This window comes from Elephas maximus, chromosome 1 (genome assembly GCF_024166365.1).
Source record: "Elephas maximus indicus isolate mEleMax1 chromosome 1, mEleMax1 primary haplotype, whole genome shotgun sequence".
In the NCBI taxonomy this organism is placed as follows: Eukaryota; Metazoa; Chordata; class Mammalia; order Proboscidea; family Elephantidae; genus Elephas; species Elephas maximus.
In genome coordinates this window covers 88,931,813-88,945,316 of record NC_064819.1, presented here as the reverse complement: position 1 = coordinate 88,945,316, position 13,504 = coordinate 88,931,813, and positions in this window count along the sequence as shown.

Here is a 13,504-nt window from a genome sequence, read left to right as displayed (position 1 = left end):
ACTCTTTTGGTGAAGTCTTTAGATGAGCATAGGTGTTTGATTTTTAGGAGCTCCCAGTTATCGGGTTTCTCTTCGTCATTTTTGGTAATGTTTTGTATTCTGTTTATGCCTTGTATTAGGGCTCCCAAGGTTGTCCCTATTTTTTCTTCCATGATCTTTATCGTTTTAGTCTTTATATTTAGGTCTTTGATCCACTTGGAGTTAGTTTTTGTGCATGGTGTGAGATATGGGTCCTGTTTCATTTTTTTGCAAATGGATATCCAGTTATGCCAACACCATTTGTTCAAAAGACTATCTTCTCCCCAATTAACTGACATCAGGCCTTTGTCAAATATCAGCTGCTCATATGTGGATGGTTTTATATCTGGGTTCTCAATTCTGTTCCACTGGTCTATGTGTCTGTTGTTGTACCAGTACCAGGCTGTTTTGACTACTGTGGCTGTATAATAGGTTCTGAAATCAGGTAGAGTGAGGCCTCCCACTTTCTTCTTCTTTTTCAGTAATGCTTTGCTTATCCGAGGCTTCTTTCCCTTCCATATGAACTTGGTGATTTGTTTCTCCATCACAGTAAAAAATGACTTTGGAATTTGGGTCAGAAGTGCATTGTATGTATTGATGGCTTTTGGTAGAATAGACATTTTTACTATGTTAAGTCTTCCTATCCATGAGCAAGGTATGTTTTTCCACTTAAGTAGGTCCTTTTTAATTTCTTGTAGTAGAGCTTTGTAGTTTTCTTTGTATAGGTCTTTTACATCCTTGGTAAGATTTATTCCTAAGTATTTTATCTTCTTGGGGGCTACTGTTAATGGTATTGATTTGGTTATTTCCTCTTTGATGTTGTTTTTGTTGATGTAGAGGAATCCAAGTGATTTTTGCACGTTTATCTTATAACCTGAGACTCTGCCAAACTCTTCTATAAGTTTCAGTAGTTTTCTGGAGGATTCGTTGGGGTTTTCTGTGTATAAGATCATGTTATCTGCAAATAGGGATAATTTTACTCCCTCTTTGCCAATCCGGATGCCCTTTATTTCTTTGTCTAGCCTAATTGCTCTGGCTAGGACCTCTAGCACAATGTTGAATAAGAGCTGTGATAAAGGGCATCCTTGTCTGGTTCCCGTTCTCAAAGGAAATGCTTTTAGGCTCTCTCCATTTAGAGTGATGTTGGCTGTTGGCTTTGCATAGATGCCCTTTATTATGTTGAGGAATTTTCCTTCAGTTCCTATTTTGGTGAGAGTTTTTATCATAAATAGGTGTTGGACTTTGTCAAATGCCTTTTCTGCATCAATTGATAAGATCATGTGGTTTTTGTCTTTTGTTTTATTTATATGGTGGATTACATTAATGGTTTTTCTAATATTAAACCAGCCTTGCATACCTGGTATAAATCCCACTTGGTCGTGGTGGATTATTTTTTTGATATGTTGTTGAATTCTATTGGCTAGAATTTTGTTGAGGATTTTTGCATCTATGTTCATGAGGGATATAGGTCTGTAATTTTCTTTTTTTGTAATGTCTTTACCTGGTTTTGGTATCAGGGAGATGATGGCTTCATAGAATGAGTTGGGTAGTATTCCATCATTTTCTATGCTTTGAAATACCTTTAGTAGTAGTGGTGTTATCTCTTCTCTGAAAGTTTGGTAGAACTCTGCAGTATAGCCATCCGGGCCACGGCTTTTTTTTGTTGGGAGTTTTTTGATTACCGTTTCAATCTCTTTTTTTGTTATGGGTCTATTTAGTTGTTCTACTTCTGATTGTGTTAGTTTAGGTAGGTAGTGTTTTTCCAGGAATTCATCCATTTCTTCTAGGTTTGCAAATTTGTTAGAGTACACTTTTTTGTAGTAATCTGAAATGATTCTTTTAATTTCATTTGGTTCTGTTGTGATGTGGTTCTTCTCGTTTCTTATTCGGGTTATTTGTTTCCTTTCCTGTATTTCTTTAGTTCGTCTAGCCAATGGTTTATCAATTTTGTTGCTTTTTTCAAAGAACCAGCTTTTGGCTTTGTTAATTCTTTCAATTGTTTTTCTGTTCTCTAATTCATTTAGTTCAGCTCTAATTTTTATTATTTGTTTTCTTCTGGTGCCTGATGGATTCTTTTGTTGCTCACTTTCTATTTGTTCAAGTTGTAGGGACATTTCTCTGATTTTGGCTCTTTCTTCTTTTTGTATGTGTGCATTTATCGATATGAATTGGCCTCTGAGCACTGCTTTTGCTGTGTCCCAGAGGTTTTGATAGGAAGTATTTTCATTCTCGTTGCATTCTGTGAATTTCCTTATTCCCTCCTTGATGTCTTCTATAACCCAGTCTTTTTTCAGCAGAGTATTGTTCATTTTCCAAGTATTTGATTTCTTTTCCCTAGTTTTTCTGTTATTGATTTCTACTTTTATTGCCTTGTGGTCTGAGAAGATGCTTTGTAATATTTCGATGTTTTGAATTCTGCAAAGGTTTGTTTTATGACCTAATATGTGGTCTATTCTAGAGAAAGTTCCATGTGTGCTAGAAAAAAAAGTATATTTTGCAGCAGTTGGGTGGAGAGTTCTGTATAAGTCAATGAGGTCAAGTTGGTTGATTGTTGTAAGTAGATCTTCCTTGTCTCTATTGAGCTTCTTACTGGATGTCCTGTCCTTCTTGGAAAGTGGTGTGTTGAAGTCTCCTACTATAATTTTGGAGGTGTCTATCTCACTTTTCAGTTCTGTTAAAATTTGATTTATGTATCTTGCAGCCCTGTCATTGGGTGCATAAATATTGAATATGGTTATATCTTCCTGGTCAATTGTCCCTTTTATCATTATGTAGTGTCCTTCTTTATCCTTTGTGGTGGATTTAAGTTTAAAGTCTATTTTGTCAGAAATTAATATTGCTACCTCTCTTCTTTTTTGCTTGTTGTTTGCTTGATATATTTTTTTCCATTCTTTGTGTTTTAGTTTGTTTGTGTCTCTAAGTCTAAGGTGTGTCTCTTGTAGGCAGCATATAGATGGATCGTGTTTCTTTATCCAGTCTGAGACTCTCTGTCTCTTTATTGGTGCATTTAGTCCATTTACATTCAGAGTAGTTATAGATAAGTATGTGTTTAGTGTTGTCATTTTGATGCCTTTTTATGTGTGTTGTTGACAATTTCATGTTTCCACTTACTTTTTTGTGCTGAGACGTTTTTCTTTGTAAATTATGTGTTCTCCTTTTTCATAGTATTTGACTTTATGTTTGTTGAGTCATTACGTTTTTCTTGGCTTTTATTTTGAGTTATGCAGTTGTTATACCTCTTTGTGGTTACCTTAATATTTACCCCTGTTTTTCTAAGTAAAAACCCAACTCATATTGCCCTATATCGCCTTGTATCCCTCTCCATATTGAAGTTCTATGCCACCTGTATTTAGTCCCTCTTTTTGATTATTCTGATCTTTTACCTATTGACTTCAATGATTCCCTGTTTTTAGCATTTTTTTTAAAGTAATCTTAATTTGTTTTTGTGATTTCCCTATTTGAGTTGATATCAGGATGTTCTGTTCTGTGACCTTGTGTTGTGCTGGTATCTGATATTATTGGTTTTCTGACCAATTTCCTTTAGTATTTCTTGTAGCTTTGGTTTGGTTTTTGCAAATTCTCTAAGCTTGTGTTTATCTGTGAATATCTTAATTTCGCCTTCATATTTCACAGAGAGTTTTGCTGGATATATGATCCTTGGCTGGCAGTTTTTCTCCTTCAGTGCTATGTATATGTCATCCCATTGCCTTCTTGCCTGTTATTCTGAACTTATTCTTATTGATTCTCCCTTGAAGGAGACCTTTCTTTTCTCCCTGGCTGCTTTTAAAATTTTCTTTTTATCTTTGGTTTTGGCAAGTTTGATGATAATATGTCTTGGTGTTTTTCTTTTTGGATCAATCTTAAATGGGGTTTGATGAGCATCTTGGATAGATATCCTTTCGTCTTTCATGATGTCAGGGAAGTTTTCTGTCAGCAGATCTTCAACTATTTTCTCTGTGTTTTCTGTCCTCCCTACCTGTTCTGGGACTCCAATCACACGCAAGTTATCCTTCTTGTTAGAGTCCCACGTGATTCTTAGGGTTTCTTCATTTTTTTAATTCTTTTATCTGATTTTTTTTCAGCTATGTTGGTGTTAATTCCCTGGTCCTCCAGATTTCCCACTCTGCATTCTAATTGCTCGAGTCTGCTCCTCTGACTTCCTATTGCGTTGTCTAATTCTGTAATTTTATTGTTAATCTTTTGGATTTCTGAATGCTGTCTCTCTATGGATTCTTGCAACTTGTTAATTTTTCCACTATGTTCTTGAATAATCTTTTTGAGTTCTTCAACAGTTTTATCAGTGTGTTCCTTGGCTTTTTCTGCAGTTTGCCTTATTTCATTTCTGAGGTCATCCCTGATGTCTTGAAGCATTCTGTAAATTAGTTTTTTATATTCTGTATCTGATAATTCCAGGATTGTATCTTCATTTGGGAAAGATTTTGATTCTTTTGTTTGGGGGGTTGTAGAAGCTGCCATGGTCTGCTTCTTTAAGTGGTTTGATATCGACTGAGCCATCACTAAGATATAAGATAAAAAAAAAAAGATATAGTAGTGATTTATTCTATATTTCTCACTGAGTCTTATCTTGTTTTGTTTTCTTTCAATATACATGGATGGGCTACTAGATTGTGCTGTCTTGATTGTTGTAGCCCTTGACTTACTTATGACCTATTACCAGCTGGTTTGGGCTGTTGCCAGATGTATATGCCTGAGTCTATTCACTATTCTTGAGTAGAATCTGATTTTGGGTCATAAAGTGTGTGCTGCACCCTAACACCTATCCACCTTGAGAAGTAGTGGTGATAGTTGTGTGCACCAGATTCTATTAGCAGCTGGGGTTCACACTCCAGAGGGGACAGGATGCTGACAGGCTTCCCCCAAGTGTCAGTGAGGTAGATGCGTCTAGCACCTGTCATTTCACCATTTCTTTGTGGTGTCGATATATCACACACACACACACACGGGTCTTTTTTCTTAGCTCAGTATTCTGCTCCTTTCTTCCCTTTGACTGTTCTTGTGCTTGGACCTATATTTAACTTATATGAATATGTTGCCATATTGCTTCATATATATTTTTTGCCAAATTATTTTTAAAAATTGCAGACAGCATATATTTTACCTCTAAATACTTTAGTATGATACCTGAAAATAAAATCATCTTTTATTTAACCAGGATGCTATTATCATACCAAAGTAATAAATCAAGTCAATACTGAAATTTCTCATTTATCCTCAAAATGCCTTTTTAAAGTTTTTGTTTTAAATTAAGACCTAAACTAGTTCCACCATTGCATTTGTTGTTGTTGTTTGTTGTCAAGTCGATTCTGTCAGTTCTGACTCATGGAGAACCCATGTGTGCCAGAGTAGAACTCCTCCACAGAGTTTGCAAGGCTGTGATCTTTTGGAAGCAGATTGCCAGGCCAATATTCCCAGATTCTTCTGTGTGGGTTCAAACTGCCAACCTTATGGCTAGTAGTTGAGTGCTTAACCATTTGCCCCACCCAGGTACTTTGCTTAACCATTGCATTTGGTTATTATATATCTTAAGACTCTTTTATTCTAGACCAATCTTGTCTCTTTTTTTATACTATCAACTCATTGAATATGCTGCACTGCCTTTTTCTCAACCACACCTCTGTGACTGAGGAAGAAAGCATTTGGGCCTTGTTTATGGACTAGTCCACATGATGGACTGACACTAACCAGGAGTAAACTGCTACAGGTTTACAGCCTCACTCTGGGAGTGACACTAAGGCCAGTGAAATGGGAAAATACTCTCAGTGAGATAAATTTGAAACAGTGAATCTCATTGTACTTATTGCAAGGAGGAGACATTGCCCAAAGTACAGATATACATTGGGCAGAGGCTCAGGGTTGGCTAGATGGTTAGTAGTTTGGAAAGAAAAAAATTGTGGTATTTTCAACAAGGTGATCTGGGGGAAAATTATGTGGTTGGACATCTCAGAATGAGCCCAGAGAGTAAGTGATAATAGTTCCACTTCATTTCTCTCCAGTGGTACCCACTGGAGAGGAAGCCCCCAGTTAGTAGTTTAACATGACTCATCCTGTGGATTTCTGGAGTCTTTCCCTAGTCACCGCACTGTGTACTCAAAGAGATCATGAACAACAGAGGCTCGATGGAGGTGTACAGTTCATGTGCAATGTTAATAACATTGTCTACTTTACCAGGTTTCACATGGCTACCAACACTGTGAGTGCCCAACCAGTTAGTACCATATACCAATGTTAAGTCATTGATCTGACACCATAACCCAAAGAGGGCCAGTCAACAGCCTACTTTACTTTGCCCAAAGTGTCCAAAAGCTGGAGAGTGTTTTGTCCTGATTGGAAAAGATACTTAGACTGAATAATTACTTTCCTTGACAGTAATGCTTCTGTTAACATCACCATATATGGATTATAGAATGCTTTATTCACGGTGAAAATATCCCAGATAAAACTACTCCTGACAAGAAAAGCATTTTGTAGCAAATAAAATTACTCAAAGGACTTACATCCAGAAGCAGTTGGCCTTATTTGATGATAGAATGGCCTATGGAAGACTTAGTCAGTGTACCAGCTGGGAGACAACATTTTACAAGGTTAGGGTAGTGTCTTACACTATGTGGTGTCTGATCTGAACCAGGCACCAATTTGAGGTGCTCTTTTTGTCATAGCTAGAAGACTTGGGTCTTGTAATCAAGGAGTGGAAGTGTGTGTGGCTTCTTTTACTATTACACTTAAGGAGAGTTTTGGCTTCCCAATCCTGTCCTTGGACTATTCTATGTATTAGTTCTCAAGAAAGGATTACTTCACCAGAGTGTGAAGAATGGCTCCTTACGCCACTGAGCCAGCAGATAAAGAAAGGGATGCTGTAACAGTTAGGGTGATTAATTCTGCAAGTGGAAATTATTTTCAAGTGACCGCAGAAAGTAGTGGGTTTGGATTTCTAGAGTCTGTTAAAATACCACATCTGGGGATAAGAGGTAATGGAAATCAGCTGTCAATATCTAAAAGTTGTTAAAAAAAAAAAAAAAGGAGTCCTTGGGGAGGATTGATGAAGAAACATAAAGACATAAATAAAATACAGAATGATTAAAGAGATAGTAACCATGGACATCAGAGAAATAAAAAAATAATAAAATAGCTTTGCAGATAAATATAAGCTAACCAGTTGAAAACTCAGATAAAATAATATTTCTGACAAAATATAAAATGTCATATTAAAAAATATGATGTTAAAATTTATTCAAGAAGTAATATAAAATGTGACTAAATAAGTATCCAATAATGTAAAATGATAAAGAATTTCCATCCAGAAAGATTCAGGTCAACAGGGTTTCTACAAATAAGTTATATATAATACTTAAAAATAGCAAAGAATTCTTATCTTATACAAATTGTTTCATAATATATACCTAGAGGAAATGTTTTCCAAATCATTTCATGGGTTAGTATAACCTTGATTTTGAAACAGGGTAAGGACATTACAATCATAGGCTCATTTCAGTTAAGAACATGCATGCAAATTACCTAAAGAAATTATTAGCTAGGAGAATCCAACAATGTCTCTTCAAAATAATTATGATCAAGTAGTAGTCACACTTGAGATATGAAAGCTGGACATTGGATAAGGAAGGCTGAAGAAGGATTGATATATTTATCTTATGATGTTGGCAAAGAATATTCTCTATACCACAGACTGCCAGAAGAATGAATAAATCTGTCTTGGAAGAAGTACAGCCAGAATGCTCCTTAGAAGCAAGGATGGTAAGACTGTCTCACTCACTTTGAACATGTTATCAGGGGGGCTCAGTCCCTGGAGAAGGACAACATGCTTGGAAATGTAGAGGGTCAGTGAAAAAGAGGAAGACCCTGGACAAGATGGATAGACACTGTGGCTGCAACAGTGGGCTCAAACACAGCAACAATCATGAAGATGACAGGGACCCAGGCAACATTTCATTCTGTTATACCTAAGGGCACTATGAGTCAGAACCAACTCAACAGCACATAGCAATAACAACCGTGTTCGCACAATGAATGTGAGCCTGGGTCAACGTTAGAAAGCCTATCAATATAATTTAACACATTTGTAGATTATAAAGGAGCCCTAGTAGTGCAAAGTGTTAAGAACTTGGCTCCTAATTGAAAGATTTGCTATTCAGACTCACCCAGCAGGGAGAAAGACTGGATGATCTGCTTCGGTAAAGATTATAGCCAAGAAAACCCTATAGGGCAGTTCTATTCTATCACATGGGGTTGCTGTGAGTTGAAAACAACTTGACTGCACCTAACAACAAGTAGACTATTAGGAAAAAGCTTATGGTTTTCTCATTAGTCTCAAAAAGCACTTGTTGAAGGTCAATGGGTATTTAGGACTATAAATACTCTTGCCAAAGAGGAATAAATAGGAATTGTGTTATTAGATGTTACATGTAAAAAATTAGAGCCGTCATTATACTTAATGAGGATACTACTTACATACTCTCCTTTAGGACAATAAAGAAGAAAACAATACCCACTATCACTGTTAGCATCTAATGTAGTTCTGCAAATCCTGGTTAATCCTGTAAGGTAAGACACAGAAATATATGATGCAAAGATTAAGAAGCGGAGGTGGAGCCAAGATGGCGGAATAGACAGACTCTTCTGGCGAGAACGCTTTGCAACAAAGACCCAAAAAAACAAGTGAAATGAGTATATTTATGACAAGTTAGGAGCCCTGAACATCAAAGGTAAGCTTAGAAAATGAACTGAGGGACAGAGGGAGGAAGAGTTGATTCAGAAGTGGAGAGGGGTTACTGGGCCTGAATTGTGGGGAGCCCTCAGGCAGCGTTCCTGGGAGCAGCAAGAGAAGGCTGGTACTAGCGTTGGTGGCAGTTTCTTCAGGGAGAAGCAGCCAGCCACACAGCCTACTCACACCTCTGGAACCAGAGAAGAAATGCACTCTCAGCAAAAGCTAAATACTTGCGTATATTTTACCTCACCCCGTGCTTGCAAGCCAGCTTCAGTGGCTGACTTCCCTGGGCCTAAGATAGGCCCTGCTGAGCATCCAGAGTCATCCTCCCAGCCTTGAAGAATGAATAAATTTGCAACTGGGTGAAAAGATAATTTGCCAGCTCCACTAACTGGGGGAGATCAGGACTGGAATAAACTATCTGTGGACTTTGAGTACCTTTTCCATCAGCATGGACCTGTGTGGGCCTATTTCAGGAGAATAAGCCCTTAGTGGCAGAATCCAACCATTTCAGCTGTGTGGTGGAGAGGTGGGTGTTTGATGTTTGACATTGCTTTGCCTATTAAACAGGGTCCTCACCTATCCACATCAGGGACCAAAGGACTGTTAGCTCCACTCAGGTCACCCAGTGACCCATGACAGAGGTCAAAGGATAACTGGTACCTCCCAGTCCTTACAACCAAAAACACTGGGAGCTCATTGTCTGCCTGCAGAAACCACCCACCTATACACTCTGGGAAACAGGGATGCGCTTTCCTCAGAGACACGTGGGGGATGAGTCTTAGCCCCCAGCCTTGTTCAGAGTGTGCTCCCTGCTGCAACCAGATACTGGTACCTACACCAGTCACCCCTGCCCCTCTAAGACTGTAGGACAGAGCTTGTACCACGCACTTGATGATCACCTACCTGGGCACCTGAGCTGAATTCATGTAAGAAAAGTGAATGGACTCATAGACTGGTATACCTGATAACAGCTCTAGCCATCTGGGGACAGGACATCAGAGCTCCAAAGGCAAATATAATCAAGCTAGCTGACTCAAGCAACTGAAATAGGCACATCAAAATAAAACAAAGCAAGAAGCTATGACAGTAAGCAAACAAAAAATAAATGAATAAAACAACTTATAGATGGCTCAGAGACAACAGCCAATATCAAGTCACGTAAAGAAACAGACCATAATTGCCTCAACAAGCTCTCAAAACAAAGAATCAAGGGATCTTCTAGATGAAAGTGTCTTTCTGGAATTACCAGAGGCAGAATATGAATGATTAATATACAAAACCCTTCAAGACATCAGGAAGGAAATGAGAAAGCACACAGAACAAGTCAAGGAACACATCGATAAAGCAATTGAAGAAATTAAAAAGATTATTCAGGAACATAATGAAAAATTTAATAAGCTAGAAAAATCCATAGACAGACTGCAATCAGAAATTCAGGAGATTAACAATGAAATTACAGAAGTAGACAGTCACTCAGTAGAAAGTCAGAGAAGCAGAATTGAGCAGGTGAAAGGCAGAATTTCTGAACTTGAAGATAAAGCACTTGGTACTAATATATTTGAAGAAAAATCAGGTAAAAGAAAAAATAACAAAGAAAACAAGAATTATTTGGGACTCTATCAAGAGAATTAACCTACGAGTGATTTAACTGCCAGATCACGGAAGGATAACAGAAAATACAGAGAGAATAGTCGAAGATTTGTTGGCAGAAAATTTCCCTGATATCGTGAAAGATGAGAAGATATCTATCCAAGATTCTCATTGAACTCCACATAAAGGAGATTTTAAAAATCACCAAGACATATTATAACCAAACTTATCAAAACCAAAGATAAAGAGAGAATTTTAAGAGGAGCTAGGGATAAACAGAAAGTCACTGACAAAGGAGAACCAATAAGAAAAAGCTCAGACAACTTGGCAGAAACCATGCAGGCAAGAAGGCAATGGGATGACTTGCATAAAAAGTTGAGGGGGAAAAAAGTTGCCATCCAAGAATCATATATCTGGCAAATCTGTCTCTCAAATATGAAGGTGAGATTAGGACATTTCCAGATAAACAGAAGTTTAGGGAATTGGTAAACACCAAACCAAAACTACAAGAAATACTAAAGAGATTTCTTTGGTTAGAAAATCCATGATATTAGGTATCAATCCAAGATTAGAACACTGGGCAGAGCAACTAGAAGTCAACCCAGACAGGGAAATAAAAAAAAAAAGATAAAAAAACTGCTCAAAACAGGGTAACAGTGATGTTATGAAAAAGAAGATAACATTAAAACAAAAAAGGGGGACTAAGATAAGCAGTCATAGATCTTCCTTATGGCGAGGAAGGTAAGATGATACAAAGAAATAAAAGTTATGCTTAAATTTAGAAAAATATGGGTAAATAATAAGGCAACCACAAAGGAGACAAACTACCCTACACATGAAAATAAATTACAAGAAAAAAATAGAGACCCAGCAGAAACAAAATCAACAACAACAACAAATAAGAGAAAAGGACAATATATAAAGATAACCTACTCAGCACATAAAACAAGTGGGTAAAGGAAAATGTCAACAACACAACAAAAGACATCAAAATGATAGCACTAAATTCATACCTATTCATAATTATGCTGAATGTAAATGGACTAAATGCACCAATAAAGACACAGAGAGTGGCAGAATGGATTAAAAAACAAGATCCACCTATATGCTGCCTACAAGAGACACACCTTAGACTTAGAGACACAAACAAACTAAAACTCAAAGGATGGAAAAAAATATATCAAGCAAACAACAATCAAAAAAGATTAGAAGGGGCAATACTAACTTCTGAAAAAATAAACTTTAAAGTTAAATCTACCACAAAGGTTAGGGAAAGACACTATATAATAATTAAAGGGACAATATACCAAGAAGATATAAACATATTAAGTATTTACGCACCCAATGACAGGGCTGCAAGATACGTAAGACAAGCTCTATCAGCATTGAAAAGTGAGATAGATAGCTCCAAAATAACAGTGGGAGACTTCAACACGGGACTTTTGGTGAAGGACAGGGCATCCAGAAAGAAGTTCAATAAAGACGCGGAAGATCTAAGTTAACCAAGTTGACCTCATACACATATATAGAACACTCCACCCAACAGCAACCAGGTATACTTTCTTTTCTAGTGCACATGGAACATTCTCTACAAAGGACCACATATTAGGTCATAAAGCAAGCCTTAGTAGAACCCAAAACATTGAAAATTACAAAGCATCTTCTCTGACCATAAGGTCATAAAAGTGGAAATCAATAACAGAAAAAGCAAGGAAAAGAAATCAAACACTTGGAAACTGAACAATACCCTGCACAAGAAAGACTGGATTATAGAAGACATTAAGAATGGAATAAAGAAATTCATAGAATCCAATGAGGATGAAAACACTTCCTATCAGAACCTTTGGGACACAGCAAAAGCAGTGCTCAGAGGTCAACTTATACCAATAAATGCACATATCCAAAAAGAAGAAAGGGCCAAAATCAAAGAATTATCCCTACGACTTGAACAAATAGAAAGAGAGCAACAAAAGAAACCCTCAGGTACAAGAAGACAATAAATAATAGAAATTAGAGCTGAACTAAATGAAATAGAAAACAGAAAAACAATTGAAAGAATTAACAAGACCGAAAGCTGGTTCTTTGAAAAAATCAATAAAATTAATAAACCATTGGCCAAACTGAGGGGAAAAAAAAAAAAACAGGAGAGGAAGCAAATAACCTGAATAAGAAATGAGATGGGGGATATTATATCACACCGAACTAGAATTAAAAGAATCATATAAGATTACTATGAAAAATTATACTTTAACAAGTTTGAAAACCTAGAAGAAAAGGATGAATTCCTAGAAACACACTACCTACCTAGACTAACACAAACAGAGTTAGAACAACTAAAAAGAAACAAAAGAAGAGATTGAAAAGGTAATTTAAAAAATCCCAACAAAAAAAAGCCCTGGCCTGGCCAGCTTCACTGCAGAGCTGTACCAAAATTTCAGAGAAGAGTTAACACCACTACTAAAGGTATTTCAGAGCATAGAAAAGGACGGAATACTCCCAAACTCGTTCTATGAATCCACCATATCCCTGATACCAAAACCAGGTAAAGACACCACAAAAAAAGAAAATTACAGACCTATATCCCTCCTGAACTTAGATGCAAAAGTCCTCAACAAAATAATAGCCAATAGAATTTATCATATTAATAAAACAAAAGACAAGAATCACATGATTTTATCAATTCATGCAGAAAAGGCATTTGACAAAGTTCAACACCCATTCATGATAAAAACTCTCAGCAAAATAGGAATAGAAGGAAAATTCCTCAACATAATAAAGGGCATTTATACAAAGCCAACATCATCCTAAGTGGAGAAAGCCTGAAAGCATTCCCTTTGAGATTAGGAACCAGAGAAGGATGCCCTTCATCACTGCTCTTATTCAACATTGTGTTGGAGGTCCTAACCAGAGCAATTAGGCTAGATAAACAAATCAAGGGCATCCAGATTGGCAAGGAAGAAGTCAAAGTATCTCTATTTGCAGATGACATGATCTCATACACAGAAAAACCTGAAGAATCCTCAAGAAAACTACCAAAACTAATAGAAGAGTTCAGCAGAGAATCAGGATACAAGATAAACATATGAAAATCAGTTGGATTCAAGAACATCGAATAGGAAATCACCAAATAAATACCATTTATAGTATCCCCCA